The sequence below is a fragment of the Trichechus manatus genome, unplaced genomic scaffold (assembly GCF_000243295.1).
Source record: "Trichechus manatus latirostris isolate Lorelei unplaced genomic scaffold, TriManLat1.0 scaffold00016, whole genome shotgun sequence".
NCBI classification, from domain to species: Eukaryota; Metazoa; Chordata; class Mammalia; order Sirenia; family Trichechidae; genus Trichechus; species Trichechus manatus.
In genome coordinates this window covers 21,917,705-21,925,519 of record NW_004443952.1, presented here as the reverse complement: position 1 = coordinate 21,925,519, position 7,815 = coordinate 21,917,705, and positions in this window count along the sequence as shown.

The window sequence follows — 7,815 nt, the reverse complement described above, 5'->3', positions numbered from 1 at the left end:
CGCGCGCCCGGGGCGGCGCTGCGCACCTACTGTGTGCCGGGCGCGCGCAGGGACTGGGTGGCGCCTCCAACGCCAGCTTTTGGGAGGGACTGCTGTCTCGGCGCCCGCTTGCGGCCTTCTCTGGCGGCGCGGGAGACTTCCTGCCGGGTGCGGAGCTCGGAGCGGCTGTTCCAAGTCCTTCATCGCGAGTCCACCGCCGCACTGGCCTTGCTGTGGCGTGCACCGCTGACTCTCCAGCGCCTGGCACTGAACTTGGACTTTTTAGATGGTTGTTAACTGAATTAATGGAACGAATGGGTCCACTCTGTACCCCCAGAAGGGGCTTTTAGTAGCAGTCCTTCACCTGGGCAGGGCTACTGAGGCTTCAAGCGCCTCACGTACCTCATCCTTCTTCATTAGTGGTTCTCACAGTGTGGTCCACAGATGTTGTAAGCCTAGCTGGTGACGCATCTGCCACCACTTGAAGACAAGCTCGCCCGAGAGTGAGGTCACCACACAGGACAGCAGAGCCAAGTGATAGAAAAAGACTGATTCCTGATGCTATTAGCCTTCCAGTCATGCTTAAAGCCAACTTCACCCCTTTAACTTCTCATTTCTGCATCTGTAAGTCAGAAATCGTCTTCCCCACCTCTTCTTTTTGGTTAAATTTGTTTTGAGTAGGGTTGTCGTCACTTGGTCACTTGCAATCTAAGCCTTAACAAATGCATGATTTACTTTTTTAAATGAATGAGTTCATGCTATACAGACTATTCTGAATCTTGCTTTTTTTCACTCAATGAATGTCTCGGGCGTTTTTCCGTGTAGGCAAATAGAAATCTGCTGCATCCTTTTTTAATGATTAGATGTAACACTATAAAGGATGTGCACTGTAATATATTTAATTATTTCTTAATGATGCACATTTAGTTAGCTTGTTTCCAGTTCTTTGCAATTACAAAAAAAAATCTGCGATGAACAGCTCTATTGGCAGGCAGGGTCTCTGCAGGAGACAGGTGGCACACTTGGCTGAGGGACTTAGGAATGTTTAATAGGTTATTTACAAAGTGTGGGCAGCATTTATGAAGAGTCACAAGGGATGGTGCGGTACTCCAGCGCTGGTAACGGTGGGGAGCCATTACCACCCCAGACCTGAAGGGGAAAAGAAAGAGTGCAGTTACAGGAGTTCTTCCAGAGAGAAACTGTATGGAGAAAGCTACCTGATAGGAGCCGTGGCTTTTGGCAGAGGGACACAGCTAACCCACCGCAACCCAACAGGGCGCAATTCCAAGGGAATCAAAACCTCCGACTCCACTCTCCTTGCACTCTCTGATCTTCTGCCAGTGCCCCTCAACTAGAAGCCAGCTCCAAGCTCTCTGATGTGGTCCACATGGTCAGTTTCCCTGGGCACAGGGCAGGATGGAGACAGGTAGAAAGAGACTTGGCAGAGGCAATTAGAAGATGCCCAGCACTTTGCTGCTCGAAGTGTGGTCCTTGGGCCAGCAGCAGCTGTACTACCTGGTTACTTGTTGGAAATACAGACTCTCAGGCTCCACACCAGAGCTATTAGACCAGAATCTGCACTTCAACAAGAACCCCAGGTATTTCATGCACACATTAAAGTTTGTGAAGCATGGATCCAGTACATCTCCAGCACATTTCTGTACATACATCTCTTAAGAGAGTATATCTGTGGTCTTTTTTTTTTTTAATGAACACTTTTTCAGTAATTTTTTTTCCTGTTGATCCCTGTGTTAGTTTGAGTCCTCGGAAAATCAGATGCCAAGATGGTTATTACTGGGACAAATGCCTGTGAAGGATACAGGGGGAAGCAGGAGGAGAAGGCAAGGAGAGCCTTCAGACTACAGTGCAGATCTGACACCTGGGGAAGGAGAATGGGAAAGGAGGAGGATTGGATAGGAAGGTTCCCTGGGTGGCGCAAACATTTTGTGCTTGGCCGCTAACCGGAAGGTTGGCAGTTTGAATCCACCCAGAGGCCCCTCAGAGAAAGTCCTGCTATCTACTTCCAAAAGATCACAGCCATTGAAAACCCTATGGAGCGCAGTTCTACTATGAAATACATGGGGTTGCCATGAGTTGGAACTGACTCAATGGCAACGGGTTTGGTTTTTGGGTTTGTTTTTTGTTGTTGCTGTTTTTGAATGGCTAGGAAAAACTTCAGACTGTAGCTCACTTCTGGAAAAGTTTTAACTACGCTGATTGGGAGTCCTCAAGCAAAGGTTCCTGGTAAGGATCCTGCATCAGGCAGAAATGGCCATGTTCTGGTATTCCCATCATGGTCGGTCACTGACTGGAAGAAAGCAGGAGAAATGTGGCCTCAGCATGAATGACAGGAACGACCCAAAGGCATGGCAGCTGGAGACTGTCAGTTGTCTGTTCTCCCACGGCCTGTTCTCTTGAAGGTCGATCTGGATGGTGCACCTCTATCGCCAACACGATCCCCGTTTGACTAACATTTATTGAATGCCTTCTGTGTGTCAGGTATTTATGTGCTGGATGATAGGGACGCAGCCGCTGGCTTCCAGGGAATCTCACATGATTGCAAAACAGGGAGGTCTGTGAGCTTTCACTATCAATTCACAGGAAGGTATCACAGTTTCAGGGAGGAGGGGGTGTTGCTGACAGCTTTATTGGAGAGGCTGGCCACAAGTTGGGCAGAAAGACTGGGTGGGATCTAGGTAAGGAAGGAAGAGCACGGGGGCAGGGAGATCAGAGATAGATTAGGTAGGAGATCAGGCTATTTATGTACTTTTGAATTTCGAACTTTTTTTTTTTTTTTTTTGCTTATGAGGTAATAATGGTTATTTAAAGAATTCAGATATTGCAGAAATATAGAATGTAAGCTCCTTGAGATAAATGGTTTTGGGTTTTAGATTTAGATAAATGGTTTTATTTATTTTTATTTATTTTAGTTGTACTTTAGGTGAAGGTCTACAGAACAAACAAGTTTCTCATTAAACAATTAATACACATATTGTTTTGTGACATTGGTTGCCAACCCCACGACATGTCAACACTCTTCTCGACCTTGGGTTCCCCATTACCAGCTTTCCTGTCTCCTCCTGCCTTCCCGTCCTTGTCCCTGGGCTGGTGTGCTCATTTAGTCTCGTTTTGTTTTATGGGCCTATCTAATCTTTGGATAAAGGGTGAACCTTAGGAGTGACTTCAGTACTGAGCTATAAAGGTGCCTGGGGCCATACTCTCGGGGTTTCTCCAGTCTCTGTCAGGTCAGTAAGTTTGGTCATTTTTTGTGAGTTAGAATTTTGTTCTACATTTTTCTCCAGCTCTGTCCGGGACCCTCTATTGTGATCCCTGTCAGGGCAGTCAGTAGTGGAAGCCAGGTACCATGTAGTTGTGTTGGACTTAGTCTGGTGGAGACTGTGGTAGTTGTGGTCCATTAGTCCTTTGGACTAATCTTTCCCTTGTGTCTTTGGTTTTATTCATTCTCCCTTGCTCCAGATGGAGTGAGACTAGTGGAGTATTTTAGATGGCTGCTTACAAGCTTTTAAGAACCCCGATGCTACTCACCAAAGTAGAATGTAGAACATTTTTTTTATAAACTGTGTTATGCCAATTGAGCTAGATGTTCCCTGAGACCATGATCCCCACAGCCCTCAGCCCAGTAATTTGGTCCCTCAGGGAGTTTGGATGTATCTATGGAGCTTCTATGACCTTACCTTGGACAAGTTATCATATACTGTCTTACCATTCACCAAAGTTACCACTTATCTATTGCCTGTTAAGTATTTTTCCCTCTCACCCCTCCCCTCCCTCGTAACCATCAAAGATTGTTTCTTTTTGTGTGTAAACCTTTTCACGAGTTTTTATAGTAGTGGTCTCATACAATATTTGTCCTTTTGTAACTGACTTATTTCACTCAGCATAATGCCCTCCAGATTCATCCCTACTGTGAGATGCTTCACAGATTCATCATTGTTCTTTATCGTTGAGTAATATTTCAATTGTGTATATGTACCATAGTTTGTTTATCCACTTATCTGTTGATGAGCAACTAGGTTGTTTCCATCTTTTTGCTATTGTGAACAATGCTGCAATGAACATGGATGTGCATATGTCTATTTGTGTGATGGTTCTTATTTCTCTAGGATATATTCCTAGGAGTGGGATTGCTGGATCATATGGTATTTCTTTTTCTAGCTTTTTAAAGAGACACCATATCATTTTCCAAAATGGTTGTACTATTTCGCATTCCCACCAGCAGTGCATAAGAGTTCCAATCTCCCTGCAACCTCTCCAACATTTGTGATTTTCTGATTCGTGCCAGTAATGTTAGGATGACATGGTATCTCATTGTGGTTTTGATTTGCATTGCTCTAATGGCTAGTGATCTTGAGCATTTCCTCACGTGCCTGTTAGCCGTTTGTATGTCTTCTTTGGTGAAGTGTCTGTTCATATCGTTTGCCCATTTTCTAATTGGATTATTTGTCTTTTTGTTGTAAAGATGTTGGATTTTCCTGTACATTTTAGAGATTAGGCCTTTATTGGATTTGTCATAGCCATTCCCAGTCTGCAGTTTCTTTTTTTACTCTTTTGGTAAAGTCTTTTGATGAGTATAAGTGTTTAATTTTTAGAAGATCTCAGTTATCTAGCTTACCTTCTGATGTTTGTGTATTGTTAATTATGGTTTATACCCTGTTAATGCCATATATTAAGACCTCAAGTATTGACCCTATTTTTTCTTCTATGACCTTTAAAGTTTTTGGTTTTATATTTAGGTAATTGATCCATTTTGAATAAGTTTTTGTATATGGTATGAGGTATGGATTCTGTTTCATTTTTTTGCAGATGGATGTCCAGTTTTGCCAGCACCGTTTGTTTAAAAGATTGTCTTTTCCCCATTAGATGAACTTTGGGCCTTTGTTGAAGATCAGGTGACCGTAGGTAGATGCATAGATAAATGGTTTTAGATTCTGTATCACCAGAATCTACCACACTGCCTGGCACATGGGAGGTGACAAATAAATGTTTATTGAAAAAAAGAATAAATTGAATGAAAGTGAAAGGACCACTGAATCTCACTTGCCAGAAATCAATATAGTTAACAATTCGGTGAATATTCTTCTAGGATTTTTCCTTTGTATATGTGAACATATATTATTTTACCAAAATAGGATCTTATTTTGGGGGGACACTTTTGAAGGGAAGTGTTTATCCATACAACTCTACAATTTGCTTTTTCTTTTGATAATATATTTTAAGTACAATTATATGTTAAATACTTAGAATTAGTCTATTTTTGGTCAGTGAATGGATGTGTAATACTTTATTTTATAATCTCCAGTTAATGACATTTCGCTTGTTTCCAATGTTTTGCTTTTACATACAATACTGCAGTAAACTTCCTTATATGCATATCTTTTGAATACTTGTGAATCTATTTCTATTGGATAAATTCCTAGAAGTAGAAGTGCAGAATCAAAAGGATATGAATATTAACATTTCTAATAAAGGTTGCCAAATTGCTTTTCAAAAAGGTTATGCCAGTTTGTATTCCTACCAACAGTATATGTGAGAGTGCCTGTTTTTTCACAACCTTGCCAACACTGGGATTAATAATCTTTAATCTTTGCCAATCTGAATGGTGAAAAAAAATTTCAGAATAATTTTAATTTGCATGGTTTTTAAATAGAAAGGTTGAGCATGCTTTCATATGTTCATAGACTACTCTTATTTTTTTGGGGAAGTGTCTGTTCAAATCCTTTGACCATTTTTTTCCTGTTTGTTCTTTTTTTTCCCTATTGATTCACATATTGGGGAAATGCCATCTCTAAATCTTTCTTTCCAATTTTTTGTCTTTTGACTTATTCTGTGGTATTTTGGACTTTATAGAATTTAAAAATTTTTATATAGTCAAATTTATAAATCTTTTCTGTAATGGTTTTTGGGTTGCCTTTTTTTTCTCAATACTTTCATGACTGAATTTTTTTTTTTTTTTAACCTTGACATCTTTGGATCATTTGGAATTTATTTTGGTGTAGGGTCTGAGGTAGAGATTTAGCTTTATTTTTTTCCAAATGGTTATCAAATTGTCCTAATATCATTGAATATGGAAACTTTTCCCCATGAATGTTTGAATTACCTCATCTACCATATGCCATAGTAAGCTCTAAAAAGGATATAATGACCTCTATGAAGGGAGCTAATATAACAAATCAAAAGTGCCTTCTAGAGAAATCTATTTGTTTGTTAAGCAACCAGTGAGATGAATGGTGTGGTCAGTGAGCTAATAAGACCTCAAAGCTAACAACAAACCCAAAGAAAGGCAAAGTATTCAATTTGGGAAGAGATAATGAAAAGAATTAAAGTCTCCAGTGGATTAGTCCTCTAAGATTGCCAACCCCTCATTGTTAATAACACACTTATAGTGCTTACTCTGTGCAGGGACCATTCTTAGTGATTTACCTCTATTAACTCACTCAAGCTCCCAACAACCCTACCCAGGGGGTACTGTTATACCACCACCATTTTATAAGGAGCCCTAGGCTGCTAACTGAAAGGTTGGCACTTCGAACTCACCAGTCACCCCATGGGAGAAAAATATGGCAGTTTGCTTCCGATTCATAGTGACTCATAGTGACCCTAAAGGACAGAGTAGAACTGCCCCATAGGGTTTCCAAGGAGCGCCTGGTGGATTCAAACTGCCGACCTTTTGGTTAGCAGCCGTAGGTCTTTACCACTACACCATTAGGGTTTCAGCCTTGGAAAGGATTCTGATTCATAGTGACTCATAGTGACCCTGAAGGACAGAGTAGAACTGCCCCATAGGGTTTCCAAGGAGCGCCTGGTGGATTTGAACTGCCGAGCTTTTGGTTAGCAGCCGTAGCTCTTAACCACCACTCCATGAGGGTTTCAGCTTTGGAAACCTTATGGGGTAGCTCAGTGGCAAGGAGTTTTTTTTTTTTTTTTTAATAGATAGGCAAATTAAGTGAAAAGAAATTAAATAACTTGCCCAGGACCACACAGAACTATGTGATGGGACTGGAATTTGAACTCAGGCAAGTGGGCTCCAATATTGTGCTCTTAACCACTAAGCTAAGCTGCGTTTTGATCTCATAGCAGTCCCCGAAACAGCGAGCTGTGTGCTGGGAAATCCTGGACTGGAAGTCAAGAGACCTGGATTATAGATCCTTGCTCTACCAGTTGTATGTTGTGACTTTGGATAAGTCACTTTACCTCTCTGAGCCTAAATTTCCTTACCTGTCTACCTTCCAAGACTGTCAAGAGGGTGAAATGAGACAGTAAACCAACAAACCTGTTGCCGTTGAGTCAATTCTGACTCATGGCGACTGCATGTGTTTCAGAGTAGGACTGTGCTCCATAAAGTTTTCAGTGACTATGATCTTACGGAAGTAGATCTCCAGGTCTTTCTACCATGGCGCCACTCGGTGGATTTGAACTGCCAACCTTTTGGTTAGTAGTTGAGTGCAAACCATTTGTACCACCCGGGGACCTTGAAATGAGATAGCAAAATAGTGTTTAGCAGTTTACAGCACACAGTGGGTGCTCAGTAAGTGACGGCTTTTATCCAGCACTTGGGACTTGAACCTTGTTTTCTAAGGTCTAATTCCATGGCTCTCTTCATGCAACTGAGCCTGTATTGGGAAGCATTCCAATTGGTAAGCTGACCCAAGATTTTATGAGTTGTAATCCTTGTCTGTTTTCTAATCTGCTTTCAGATCTTAAAATGTGTTGGGTGTCTGACAGAGGCCAGAAGGCACAATTCCAGGCCCTTCCTTTCACACCTGTACTTCCAAACCCTCCAGCAGGGGAAGCAGGTGGGGTCCTGAGCTCCATGGA